Below are 13,453 nucleotides of genomic sequence, written 5' to 3' on the forward strand. Positions count from 1 at the left end.
CTTAAACTGGAATAATGGAAATATATTTTATTTATACTGTACGCTGCATTCTACAAAATTCCTTAATAAGTAATAATGATAGATAGCATTTGTACGGTGCAAATCCCCGTTCAACAGCAAGCTCTATGCGCTTCACAATCTATACTATAACACCAGCAGACCTGAGAGCATTTTGAAACAACCTCACTTTCTTGGGAAGCATACAGTGCAAGCAGCCATTTATAGGCGCTAAAACACTAACATACTGACAAGATCTTTCGCCGTCTATGGCCGTGTATCCATTCCCACCTGGGTGAAGTGAGGAAAATTCGAGTAAAGTGCCTTTTCCAGGGACACACTGTTGGGTCCAAGGCTCGAACCCCCGAACCCACAACCTCACGATTACGAGTCCGGTAGCCTAACCACTAGACTACTAATGCCACAAGCAGTAATAAAACATTCCCGTCGACGATTTCTACAGACCAAAACACACGGGTGCAAGCACATGGCTACTGGCTAGGAGTGGGTTACACTGTGTGGAGAATCGCACTTTCTTTAAAAGTGTCAAATAAAGTTTAAAAAAGACGGCAACAGACTTGTTGTAAAATATGAGCAGAAATTGTTCTCAAGTTCACTTGTCATTTATCAGGATATCATGACAATGTGAGGGCTAAAGTTTTACCTCTAGAAAGTGTCACTGGCGAATTGTGACATAGGCCACATATGTGCAAACTGTGTGTTAGGAGAGGAGCGGGAAGTGCTGTGAACAATCCCTTTTTCTGCGTGACAGAGATTAGTAGTATTTTATTCAGAAAAGTGTTTTAGTCTAACCTCAGTTTTTATGGAAAAATATGATTAACTTGAGTCAAATTGATAGAAACAGCAGTGTCAAGTGTGGGTAACAATAGTAACATTGATTTACCCATTAGAGAAATATTTGACCATAGGTTGCACCACAAATGTTTGACCGCACGATAAGTAGTTTCCCGTTCTCTTTGCCAGCTTCATCCTTCGTCCTGCCAAATCTACCCACAGATCCTGTTGATGACTATCTCTGAGTAAGCAGCGCTGATGTCCCCTTCAACATGGTAACGTCGTGAATGTTCTCCGGACAGATAGCTGAACATTTCTGTCAGGTTCTGACGTTCTGAAGACATCTGTCCGTGGAAAGAAAGAAAGAGAGAAAATGTTTTTGTAAGGATTGCAACAACCGGTCATCACGTCGTACATAAAATAACACTTGTAAAATAAAAACTTTTGATTCATTATGAAGTGATGCAGGACTTACAGGCTTCAGATTTCCAAGAACTACAACATTTATGGATCCATGTGACAAGGGCTATAACTCAAGGACAGTACGACTAAAACTGAAAGCCTGACTGGCACAACGTAAAATATTTGTTACCAGATAGTTCAAACTAGAAGTATCTCATTGCTCCGTGGATTAAAAATGGGACAAGAATTTATTCCAAATTTTTCAACAGCTCCGAGATACCATAAGATCTTACTGATGTCATATACAAATGGAAACATTATCTGTCAGGATTGTTCCTTGTTGAATAAAAAAAAAACATTTGAAGTTCAAGAACATATTGTAATCTGTACCAATGAATAAAGTGCTGAATCTACAAGAGCCTGGGGTACCTGAGAAATCACAAAGTACAGAGGAAATTGTCCAAGACAGCCACCCTATTTTTCATCATCACTTTTTCCTTGATCTGAAGACTCCCAATCAAAACCATCAAGGTCATTGTCTGAGTCAACATGGTCTGTCTCCATACAAATTTTGTCGAGCACCTCAGGTTCAGCGAAATACATTTTTAAACTCCAATCTAAATTGCCAGAAATCAGAAGCAAAATAACAAAACAGAACTAATGAGTGGGTTAATGAAAACGTAACGTTTGGGGAAACATCGGCAGACTTTTGTTGAGATCTAGGTCATTTCGATTGTGAGCACACTTGTCTGCGGTCCTGGGAAAGCATTTGGATTTCTCGTCCACAGTCCTGTAGGTGTTACAAAAGCCGTCTCCGCAAAAGTTGCTTTTTAAAAAAACAAAAACAAAAAAAACAAGTGTAGCTTTTTTTGACACACATTCTGTCACAAAGATATGTCTCAAATACCTCGCCTTAAGCTGAATGATTGATGCAAAAACAGGCAGAGGCCAAGACTAACACGTTGAAAAAATCTTTACTCCTAGGAAATTGTCCTAAAATGTATCCCTCTCAACCTGGGTTGGCCCTGACAACCTGACTGACTGACCTAAAAAGTGTTGATGAGGGTGTAAAACATTTACAGTCATTACAAATCATTAATTTGTCAGAGAGAAATGTTGACTTGACCACAAGACAAAACCTGGACTTACTGTTTGCTGTCTACTGTGTTATCTAGCCAGCCGATGGCGCCACAGAGCTTAGACCTTGCCTGGATCCGAACCGGCAAGATGTCTTTGTCGGTGAAAGCTTCATATTCTATGGTCAGGGGAGAGAACTATGGCTGTATCTCAAGGAAGGGCGAGATTTCTGTGGCACTCAGGTACAGTCGACTGTTGGGATCTGAAACAAAATGAAAAAGAAACAAATATGTAGAAACAGAATTCTAAATAATGCAACCGGAGGATCTTATAAAAGCTCCAGATAAAGAACTGTTTATTTATAGATTTAATTTGACCACAAAGCTCACTTATTTTGGCTCACAAAAACACAGAATCTCTGGGTAAAATTGTTATCCACAGAAAGGTATAAGAAAACACAGGAAGGGGAAGACCAAGAAAAAGACAGGAACAGCTAGAGCATCAATGACTTGATTGGAGCAAATATCAGCCCAGCAGAAAGAGAAACACAAATAGTGGTGGCAAAGGGAAACCAAGAGGGAAATGGGAAAATCACTTTCTGAGGCAAGGAGCATTTTCTGAATCTGTAATTTTCCACTCTGTCCAATTTTCACCTTCTTTAAGCTCTATCTGTTTTTAGTTGTGCGAAATCTTCAAGATAACAAGCTTACAAAAGACAAAACTTTAAAACATTGACATGAAAATTTCTAATGTATTGAGTGAGAAACTAAATATATAAATTATCTAAATTAACGTTTTGAAAAATTATTTTGAAAAAATATAATGAATGTAGATTGGCATTGTTTTTCTCAGGAGCCTAGTTCCCCCTGAATAGATCACACCTATACTATAACATCTTATATGTAGATATCTATAGTTTAGAACGTCCCTCAGCTCTTAAAATAGCTCTGTACTTTGTCATTCGTAGAGATGAGACTTCAGCCTGGTATCTGGTTTACAGAGGTTGCTTCAACTGAAGAAAAAATAGAGACATTATTTTATGTTGGTTTACTGCCATATGATTATCGGATGAACCGTGTTTGGTTTCAGCAGACTCCACTGTAGTTTGTCTTCTTTTCCCTCTATGTCTCGCTAAAGTCTGTTGTTTCAGCAAAAATTCTGTTCCCCGGTTCCTCGCCCTCCTCCAGTTTCTGGTTGACCTTTGCTCTCTCCTCATGTCCAGGAGATAAACCAGGTCTCTGTCACTAAGACACACACGTTTGTCTTGTGAGCAAATATCTCCCCACTGTAATGAAACAATAATAACCATGTCATAAAGAGAAACATTAGGTAACCGTCATCAGGTTTGTTTACTGCATAAATCTATTTCAATATATTTAACACACTTTAATCTAGCTTCATCATTATTGCAATAGAGAGATAGTAACGGGTGTCTAAAAAAAGAGGGCCCATTTAAAAGGCTGTTATCTTTCGACCAGTTTCAATGAAATATTTTAAAAAATAAAAGTGAAGACGAAATCAGACGACAGAACATGGTTAGAGAGCAGGAGGAGAAAGAGAAAAGTTTAGCCTAGAAAAGAAAACTTTGTGTCGCTGTCAGGTTTCAAATGTGGGACATATTGAATGAGAGGAGAACACAGTAGCCTCGACTAGACCACGAGAGCCCCAGAATTTTAGTAGTTTGAAGTTTTATCGAAATTAAAGCATAGATGGAATTATAATTGCCATTTAATGGGGTCCTTTTTTCTTTTTTTTAAGACACCCTGTATTCCAGCAAACTGTGCAAGAGTTACGGTTAGGGTTAGGGATAGGGTGTGTCATTTGTCAGCCGGAGAGAGAGAGAGAGAGAGAGAGAGAGAGAGAGAGAGAGAGAGAGAGAGAGGGGGGGGAGAGATAGACAGACAGACAGAGGTACAGAGACTGTTGTAAGAGAGAAAGAATGTTCGGGTGTTGATAACGAAATTGGCGAACAGATAGATCTCTAGAATCTAGACCTAAGCCAAGGGACAGTCAATAGTCAGAAAAACAAATGTGAAGAAGGTGAAGAAAAAGGGTGTGCGATGTATGACATTGAAATTGATCTAGGCCCATGCATATAGAAATCTACTTCTCCGATCCTTCAAGAGAATACATGGTTTATTAAATTATTATCTAGATCTCTAGCTAGACTAGATCTAATCTAGATATCTAGATCTAGATCTTCTAGTCCGCCGGCATCGAACGAAGCTTCTTATGCGACGTACACATGTATATATATAGATCTATCTAGATCTAGAATCTAGATCAGGTCTAGATCTAATGATGATTGACATTTCTTCCATTCCTCAAACCTCAATTTGAGAAATCAAACACAGATTCCAGATCAGATTCTTCCCCTGATTAGTAGACAGTCTCTTGCCTTTAGTTTTAGGTTTTTCAGTGCCACAGCAGGAATGGAAATATGGACTCAGACTCAGACTCAGCTGATAGCGAATTGTCAACAAAGATTTTTAAATATATCTAGCAACGCGTCATCTAGGCCTAACTTTGAAATTAAGACTAAGATCTTCTATAGATCTAGATCTAGATCTAGATCTAGATCTAGATCTAGAATCTAGAATCTAGAATCTAGATATCTAGAGTTTTGTTACTTGGAAATGAAAGAATTATACAATTTGTAATTTTGGCGTGTTGGCGCGGTTCCGAGAAAATTCACGAAGCTATACTATAGTATAGTCCATAGCGCTTGGAAATTAAAATAATATTTGATTACGAATTTATTAAAAAATAAAATGAAAAGATAAAATGCGAAAATTATCACAACAGCGCAATATCTGTCTCTGGCAATATTTAAAAGGGAAATAACAATGAAATATAAAAGTGAGACACGGGTATTAGCTCCCTTAGAGATTGGACCAACTACGTCATCGTTCCTTGTGTAAACATACACGTCATCATTCAATGAGTACCAAAGATATATAAACCGGACTAGACTTCTCAGCTGTGACGTCACGAGTGTCAAACTTGAGGAGCGCGCCGCCATTACAGAGAGGAATAAAAGGCCAGTCAGTGCACGGAATATAGGTACTCTGAGAAGTCTTTTGATATTGATTTCTTTTTCATGTGATTTGCCTTTTGATAAATTATACTCCTAGGGATTTTCGTGATTGTTTACCTTTAAATAAACCAGAAATTTTCCAAATAATGCAAACAGGGCCTTTAAACGTGTTGAAATTATATTATGGGAGAGTAAAATTCAGAAAAATGAATGAGATGGACTTTATAATCACTTGTTAAAAAAAACACATAAATTTATTTGTGGAGATGAGAGAATATGCCCCTATAAAGTAGTAGCCAACCAGGTGCAACTATCCACCAATAAGGCAGTCGTAATATTCTGTCTCATTTGCGGAACCGATGCCAAACAGCATGTGCAACAGCAGCAGCATGGGTTCATGGAAGATAGGGTGTTGTATAACCAAACACCATTGCCAATATGAGTCACGCCAATTTTAAAAAAAATTGTTAAACGTTTAAGATAACCGGAGATATTATCTAAGTGTGGCATTTTAAAATGTTGTCAGTATATAATTATTTGTGCTCAATATTAAACAACGCTTGGGTGTGCACACAGAATCCATACAATGAGTGAATATCCCAGCCTACAATTAATTGCTCATTTTGAGACAACAACAAATAAATATTAAATTGTTAACCCAGTCTTAACCCTGTTCATACTCTATGAAGACCTTGGCTTTGCATCAGTAGAAGGAGAGTGTAGACAACATGACATAAAAGCAATCCATGTACGTATGAAATGGTTCTTTTTCTTAATAAACTCAATGACTCACTTTGTCTCCCTCCACTCCTCCCCCATCCCACCAGGGAAAAACAAACAATGCCCCATAATATTATATCTCTCTGTTCATTTGAAGCCCACATTTAGGTACATTTAGATCTACGCTTCCCACAATCGGTCATCAGGTGCGGTATTGTGTATGTGTATATGTCATATGGTTAAACAACAGCGAACAAAAAGAAAACTTGAAACAAAACTGAACTGAGCTTCAAAGTCTATAAAGACCTAGACGTTGCAAGGGACGCCAAGCGTGTCGCCCCACGTGTCAGACATGGGGACTTTCTTACTCTCATCAGCATGGCCTGTGTGCCCCTATTTACATGTACAATCCTGAACCCCCATCCCGCTGCCCACTAGCTCTAGCGTTCTAAACACCACCGTTGTGTCTCGAAAAGTACTCACCCGTCGGCTGAACTGCTCATGTCATGCGCTTGATGTTCAGTGTCCCAGTGTGGGCACACAGAGCCCCCGCTCGTTACATGGGTGACATCACTGCCACAAACTCTAGTACTGAATAGAATCCCTTTGCTCGTGCCGGGAATACACAAGCAAAAAATAGTATTTGCATTAAAAAATATATATTATAAGATTATATATATAGATCTAGAGACAAAAGGAGGTAATTCACAAGGCAAAACAAGTTTATAAGTTATTCATTTTCTAAAACAATATTTCAGGCATGACTGACTGATACGTGTGCTTTTAGCCAAACGATACAAATCCAGCTTTTGTATTTCAAAGAAAACAGCAACTGGTAGGCTACCCTCATCAGGTACTACGCTATCATAAGCTCATAAAATTGAAGAGTACACATAAATAAATTAAATAATATGTAATTGTTCTTTATGTAATCATCAACGTTAGATCTTTGCATACACATAATATTCTTTTTATTTTCTCGTCATTATCCTTTGTGTAGACACCCTCGGGATAATAAATTTAGTGATTATTTATACCTTTTTACATCGTTTGTCCAGCTGTTTTCTTTTTCTTTTTTTGGGGGGGTTTTTTGTTCGTTCTATAGATCTAGACACAAATGTAACTTCTTTTCACAGTCATAGGTCTAGTTCTCTCCTCGTTTAATTTAGCCGAAAGTTTGAACATTTGCAGCATTATGTGAATTTTCTTATCTTTAAAACCTTTTTGCATCCCTCAGCGCATTAATATTTACTCTCTGGCTGGCATTAACCTATCGCGTCGATCTACACACAGAGCGTGCCAAATCAAGACCACAAAAACCCTGCATCTTTTCTTTCATCCGTTTTCTTTTTTCTTTGAACCAGTTCATCAGTCCATTCTACAACTTCGTTTAAGTTGTTAGATCTAGATCTAGATATAAATTTTCCTTGGACTTCCATAGGCTAGACCTAGATTCTAGGCTAGGCCTAGGCCTATAGATCTATAGGGAGTGAGTCAGATCAAGATCTAGCTTATCTAGATTTTTTTGAATACTCCAGAACTTCCTGGCGCGCAAAGTTGAACCTGGGGAGAGTTTTTGGTTGCAGCTGACAGGGATAGCATCGACTTCAATTCAGTCTTGTGGCCTTGCCTAGATCTAGATCTAGATCGATCAATGCAAGTTCAAACAGTGCCAATGATGACATACCTACAGGTAGTATGGTAGTCCATAAGTTAGTATAGAGAGAAACGAGCTTTGACGAGTTTTCTCAACATTCTGAATGTGCACCTTAGCATCTTAGTGATTCCATAGCAACGGAAAGCATTTTCCCTCGTAAGTCTTTGTCAACTTCCTCCTGATATGTGTGGTATAAAATGTCACCAAAAGCATTAAGTTTGTGTTTTTGTTTAAAATCTTAACTCATCTTCTCTGGGGAAGTTATTTTACATTATTAAATCTAGATCTAGATCTAGATCTAGATTAATTAAAGATAGCCTCACTGATGAGAGGGTACCAGTTCATGTTTACTTTGAAATTATACAAAAGCAGGATTTTTATCGTTTCACTAAAAGAACGTGTGTTAGCAGAGCAGTAATTATCACTCCTTAAAAGTTTTTTTAGAGCACAAATGACTGGTAAACTTGTTTTATATTGTGAATTGCCATCTTCTGTCAATATAGTATTATATGGGTTTTTTTAGGAAATATTATTTTTTTACGTGCGTATTTCCGGCGCGATGTGTATCTACGTCATTGATCTTTGCACACACATTGTATCTTTACAATTACGTCATCATCGTTTGTGTAAACACCACGCACTAGTTCCGGTTTTTCTTTAAAATACAAAAGGTGGATTTGTATCGTTTCGCTAAAAGCACTTGTGTTAGCAAAGCAGTAATTATCATTCTTAAAATGTTTTTTAGCGAACTAATGACTTGTAAACTTGTTTTGTATTGTGAATTGCCTTCTTCTTTCAATTTAGTACAATACAATTTTTATTCGGGAATATTATTTTTTTCGTAAGTATTTCCGGCAAGACCAAAGATACTATACTAATTCGTACTTCATTTGGCGGAAGTGGTGTCACCCACTCTGAGACACTCTGAGACACGTGAAAAGCGCGGATCAACAGACGAATTAGCAGCCTACTTTTCGAGACAGAATGGTGGTTTTTTTAATGCTAGAGCTAGTGGGAAGCAAGATGGGGGTTCAGAGATTGTACATGTAAATCGGGTCACGCCGGCCATGCCAATAAGAGTAAGAAAGTACCCATGTCTGACACATAGAACGTCATGCTGTGAGCTATTGTATTACATGTACTAGTATTAGGCTATTATCTTTGGGTATGGGTTAAAGGGAAGATAACCATGAAAATTCAACCCCACTTCAGTATTTGTACGGTTACCTCTCTTTGACCGTATTTTGAGTATTATTTCAGTAAATTTCAGATATAATTTTCTCAAGCAGAACTGTTTTGATGTGCCAGATGGATAGATCTAGACTAGATCTAGATTTAAATCTAGGCCTAGAATCTAGATTCTAGAAGATACTAGATTTAGATCTAGATTCTAGATACTAGATCTAGATATCTAGTAGATCTAAAACCTAGCTAAAATCTAATCTAGATCTAGATCTAGAATCTAGATATATTCTAATCCTAGTCTAGATCTAGATCTAGATCTAGATCTAGATTCTAAATCTAGAATCTCTAGATATAGAATCTCTAGATATCTAGATCTAGAATCTCGACCTCGATCTCAGCTAGATGTCTAGATTCTAGATCTAGATTCTAGATCTAGTCAAGATCTAGAATCTAGATCTTGTCCTATTTTGTGAAAAGAAGGCAGTCGATCTGTGTTTGGTACAGATCTACCTGCTGATCCAGAACGAGACGTTTTGGAAGATTAAGGAGCATTGTTGGTGACCAGGGTAAAATAGTAAAGGACGTTTTGGCAGTTTTACAAGCTTCATAATATGTAGAATCTAGATCCAGTCTAGCTAGAGATCTAGATTCTAGATCTAATCAACTAAAATTGTTGACACAATGGTCAATGCAGTTGTGTTATGGTTGTAAAGTAAATTGTCTGATATTCTCATGTCCATGTAGCACACTTATTTGTTTTGATTTTTTTTAAAATAATAAATCATGAATCATCGCTTTGTGAATGTGTTAATGCTGAATCTATTTTGCTATGTAACGCATGATGTTCTCATTTCCCTCACTTTGGAGTATGTCTACGTATATCTCTCAGAATTACGAGGTTCTGTCTGACATTTACGGCTGTTGTGATTTACTAAGACTAAGACCATGAGATAAAAAGTCAAATGCTCTATCGACTCTATTAAAGCTGTAAGATTATTCTGAATCCTTATCAAGATATTCAAAGCATTGCGGGCCTATTTGAAAAAGCTTGACATTTTGTGAAACTCAAAATCTTTTTACGGTATGTCAAATTTCTCAAAACTGAGCAACGGTTCCGAACAGATATATAAGATTAGATTTATAAGGCCTATAATATCAGTATATATATATTATAGATGTATTATGGCCAAAGAATAGCAGCAAAATATTTAGACAGTGAGACTTTTTTTATTGTGCTCATCAATGAAAATTGAATTGATAATAACTCAAAACAATTGTCATGAATAGTGAAGAAAAATGTGAAAAAAATAAAAGAAAGAGGTCAATTGATGACATAATATTAATAATTTATTCCCAGTCACTTCCTGCTCTCATGTAAGGCCATAGAACATCCATGCTTCAAAAGGTCTAAAGAAATACACGTATCATCAAAATGTAAAAGAATGTACAGCTGCCCAATTTTTTGTCAAACAAAGACAGAACAGTTTACCTAATTTAATTTACCACTTAGGTCTACTTTGATTTGTAAAATGTCGGCTTAATGAGTTGAATTGAAGGAAAAACAGGAAGTCCCAATGTTAGAAAATCCTGAATCTGTGACATGCTGTGACAATAGTGTGTAAATTCTTAAAATATTATACGCCTAACCCTTTTAAATGAACCCAATTTGTTTTCAAAATTTAATTTGTTGTGATTTATTTCTGTCTTCCACAGTTATTTATTGTCCTGTGATGTTCTAAAACTCATATTTAATAAGCTCAAGCTGTTTGCTAACGTTTATTGGTGATAATTTCTATCGTCCTCAGTTCCTCGTCCAATGATGATCCTGGCACTGGCCCGTGCGTCTCTTCACCGGCCACCTTCCCAGTCGCTGCTACAGTTGGAGCCTCACTGTCAGAAAATGGGAGGACCAGAGACAGTTTCCAACAGTTCACAAGACTCGTTGATTTTTTTTCTGCTGTTCTTCACCGAGGACCTCGTTCAACACTTTTGTAATTTTACGAACGCTAATGTTGAGCTATCTGGACCTCAAAGACCGTGAATATATGATGGCTGGCAAGAAGTGGATGTTGCTGGATTTTATCGATTCATCAGTTTATTCATGGACATGGATATTGTCCAAATTGTGAGTGACATGTGTGATCACGGGATCTTGAGAATGTGTTCTCCATCACATTTTGTGCTGTTAAAAGTCATCGTAAGTTGATCATGCCACTTGTAGGTGGAAGTGGGTGAGTCGTGATATTTTAGTACTTTCCATACTCTGATCATGGTCAATATGATTTGAGTGTACGTGTGTCCTGAAATTGTTCACTTCTTTTCCATTTATTGCTGTAGAATAATATGTGGACTCTATAGTAATCTAAAGACTGTTTCCAATTGAAATATCGACATATTAACTCTTGTTAAAAATAAGAGATAAGTTGTGAGCCCATGTGTGCGTTTTCCTCAGTATGGAAGAACATTATATTGCACAATTTATTGTCGTACATAATATATAGTATTCTTATTCATCTTACCAAACCATATCATTTTCATTGTAAACATCAAAAACGTTTTTATTCTGCACCATGTTTTCTCAGTGCTTGTACATTGTTGTGGAAAGGATCGGCTCCGTCAAAAATAAGTTCAGATACTCTTTGTTTTTTGTGCTGATTTTTTCCTTGACACAGCAGACTAGTTTGTTCCTAGACCGCAGCTCCCCGAGAGTTACATATATCAACGTAAAACTTGACGGTAATGTGGAGAAATGAGAACTGGTAGATCTTGCTGCAGGCAACTTGGTTATCCTTGAAGTTTTTACTCCCTAGAGAAAAATGATGTTGTGAATGTCATCCTTTTTACTGAGACTCCTTGCAGGTTGAGCACCACGGATGGATCATTTCGGCGCCTAAAACGTTGCGCAAATTTCAAACATTTTCATTGTATTTAGGGGCTGTTCCAATATAATTTTTCACCTTTCTGGGGACTTTTTGCACCCTCCCATCCCCCTTTCTTACATACTGAGGATGAACTAGAAAATACTGGGAATGAGCTTGAAAATAGTAAGAATAATCTAGAAAATACTGGGGATGGACTAGAAAATAGTACGAATGAGCTAGAAACTACTTTGGATAAGCTAGAAAATAATATAGTTTAGCTGAAAAATACTTGGGATGAGTTAGAAAATATTAAGGATGAGCTAGAAATAATAGGGATAACCTAAAAAATACTAGGGATGAACTAAAAAATAAAAGGGAACATTTGGAATGGCTAGAAAATATTAGGGATGAGCCAGAAAATAATAGGGACAATCTAGAAATTACTAGAAATTAGCTAAAAAATAATGGGGAATATTCTGGAAGATCTAGAAAATATTAGGGATGGCCTAGAAAATACTGGGGATAGGCTAGAAAATATTAGGGATGAGCAAAAAAATAATAGGGATCATCTAGAAAATACTGAGGATGAACTAAAAAATGGTGTGGAATATTCAGAATGAGCTAAAAAATACTAGGGACGAGCTGGAAAATATTAGGGATGACCTAGAAAATTCTGGGGATGAGCTAGAAAATATTAGGGATGAGCTAGAAAATAATAGGAATAATCTAGAAAATAGTGGGGATGAGCTAAAAAATAGTGAAGAATATTCTGCATGATTAAAAAAATATTAGGGATGACCTATCTAGAAAATACTTTGGATAAGTTAAAAATGATTAAGGATGAGCTAGAAAACAATAGGGATAATCTAGAAAATATTGGGGATGTGCTAAAAAATAGTACGGAATGTTCTGAATGAGCTAGAAAATAATAGTGATCATCTAGAAAATACTCGGGGTGGGCTAGAAAATATTAGGGATGGTCTAGAAAATACTGGGGATGAGGTTAAAAAAATAGTGGGGACAGTGGTTCTTTTCCATTCAGCCAGCCTTTGAAGGTGTGCTAGAGTTGCAGCTGAAGCTTCTAGCAGCTTCTCAGTAACATTCCTGGTTCCAGAGGGCCGATACGAGCGCCTTGTTGTGGTCAGCAGTGTTAAATGAAATTATACCGTTTGAGCTACGAACAGCTAAAGATTTCAATAAAATTATCTTTTTATTTTAACAAGTGATTATAAAGTCCATCTCATTCGTTTTTCTGAAATTTACACATCCATTTAGTTTCAACGTGTAAAAGGCCCTATTTTCATTATTTGGAGATTATCTGGCTTCTTTAAATGTACACAATCACGAAAATCCCTATGGGTACATTTTAGCGATAGGCAAATCACATGAAAAAGAAATCAACATCAAAAGACTTCGTAGAGTATCAATATTCCGTGCCCCGACTTTCCTTTTATTCCTCTCTGTAATGGCGGAGCGCTCCTCAAGTTTAACACTCGTGACGCCACAGCTGAGAAGTCTAGTCCGGTTTATATATCTTTGGTACTCATTGAATGATGACGTGTATGTTTACATAAGGAACGATGACGTAGTTGGTCCAATCTCTAAGGGAGCTAATACCCGTGTCTCACCAGAGAGTATTTAATTATAGAGAGCGGAAACGAAGCATCTTTTCGCGTATCCAGGTCACCAGCTGATCGTGAAACGAGGCGCGGTAAACAAAGC

The 13,453-nt window shown here is 37.1% G+C and overlaps 1 long non-coding RNA gene across 3 annotated transcripts; it reads right to left on the reverse strand.

Moving 5' to 3' along the window:
* Nucleotides 1–340: 340 nt before the first annotated feature.
* Nucleotides 341–9,020, reverse strand: LOC101858803. 3 transcript variants are annotated; one of them, XR_004858961.1, is made up of 4 exons: nt 4,602–6,275; nt 3,225–3,556; nt 2,344–2,533; nt 341–1,136 (listed from the first exon to the last, which is right to left on the reverse strand). It is a non-coding gene; the product is annotated as an uncharacterized LOC101858803 (long non-coding RNA). The 3 variants fall into 3 exon arrangements; XR_001185150.2 differs by lacking the exon at nt 4,602–6,275 and adding an exon at nt 6,512–9,020 and having other exon boundaries at nt 2,344–3,556; XR_004858960.1 differs by having other exon boundaries at nt 2,344–3,556; nt 4,602–6,285.
* Between the last annotated feature and the right edge of the window lie 4,433 nt (nt 9,021–13,453).

Source organism: Aplysia californica, unplaced genomic scaffold (assembly GCF_000002075.1).
Source record: "Aplysia californica isolate F4 #8 unplaced genomic scaffold, AplCal3.0 scaffold00504, whole genome shotgun sequence".
NCBI classification, from domain to species: domain Eukaryota; kingdom Metazoa; phylum Mollusca; class Gastropoda; order Aplysiida; family Aplysiidae; genus Aplysia; species Aplysia californica.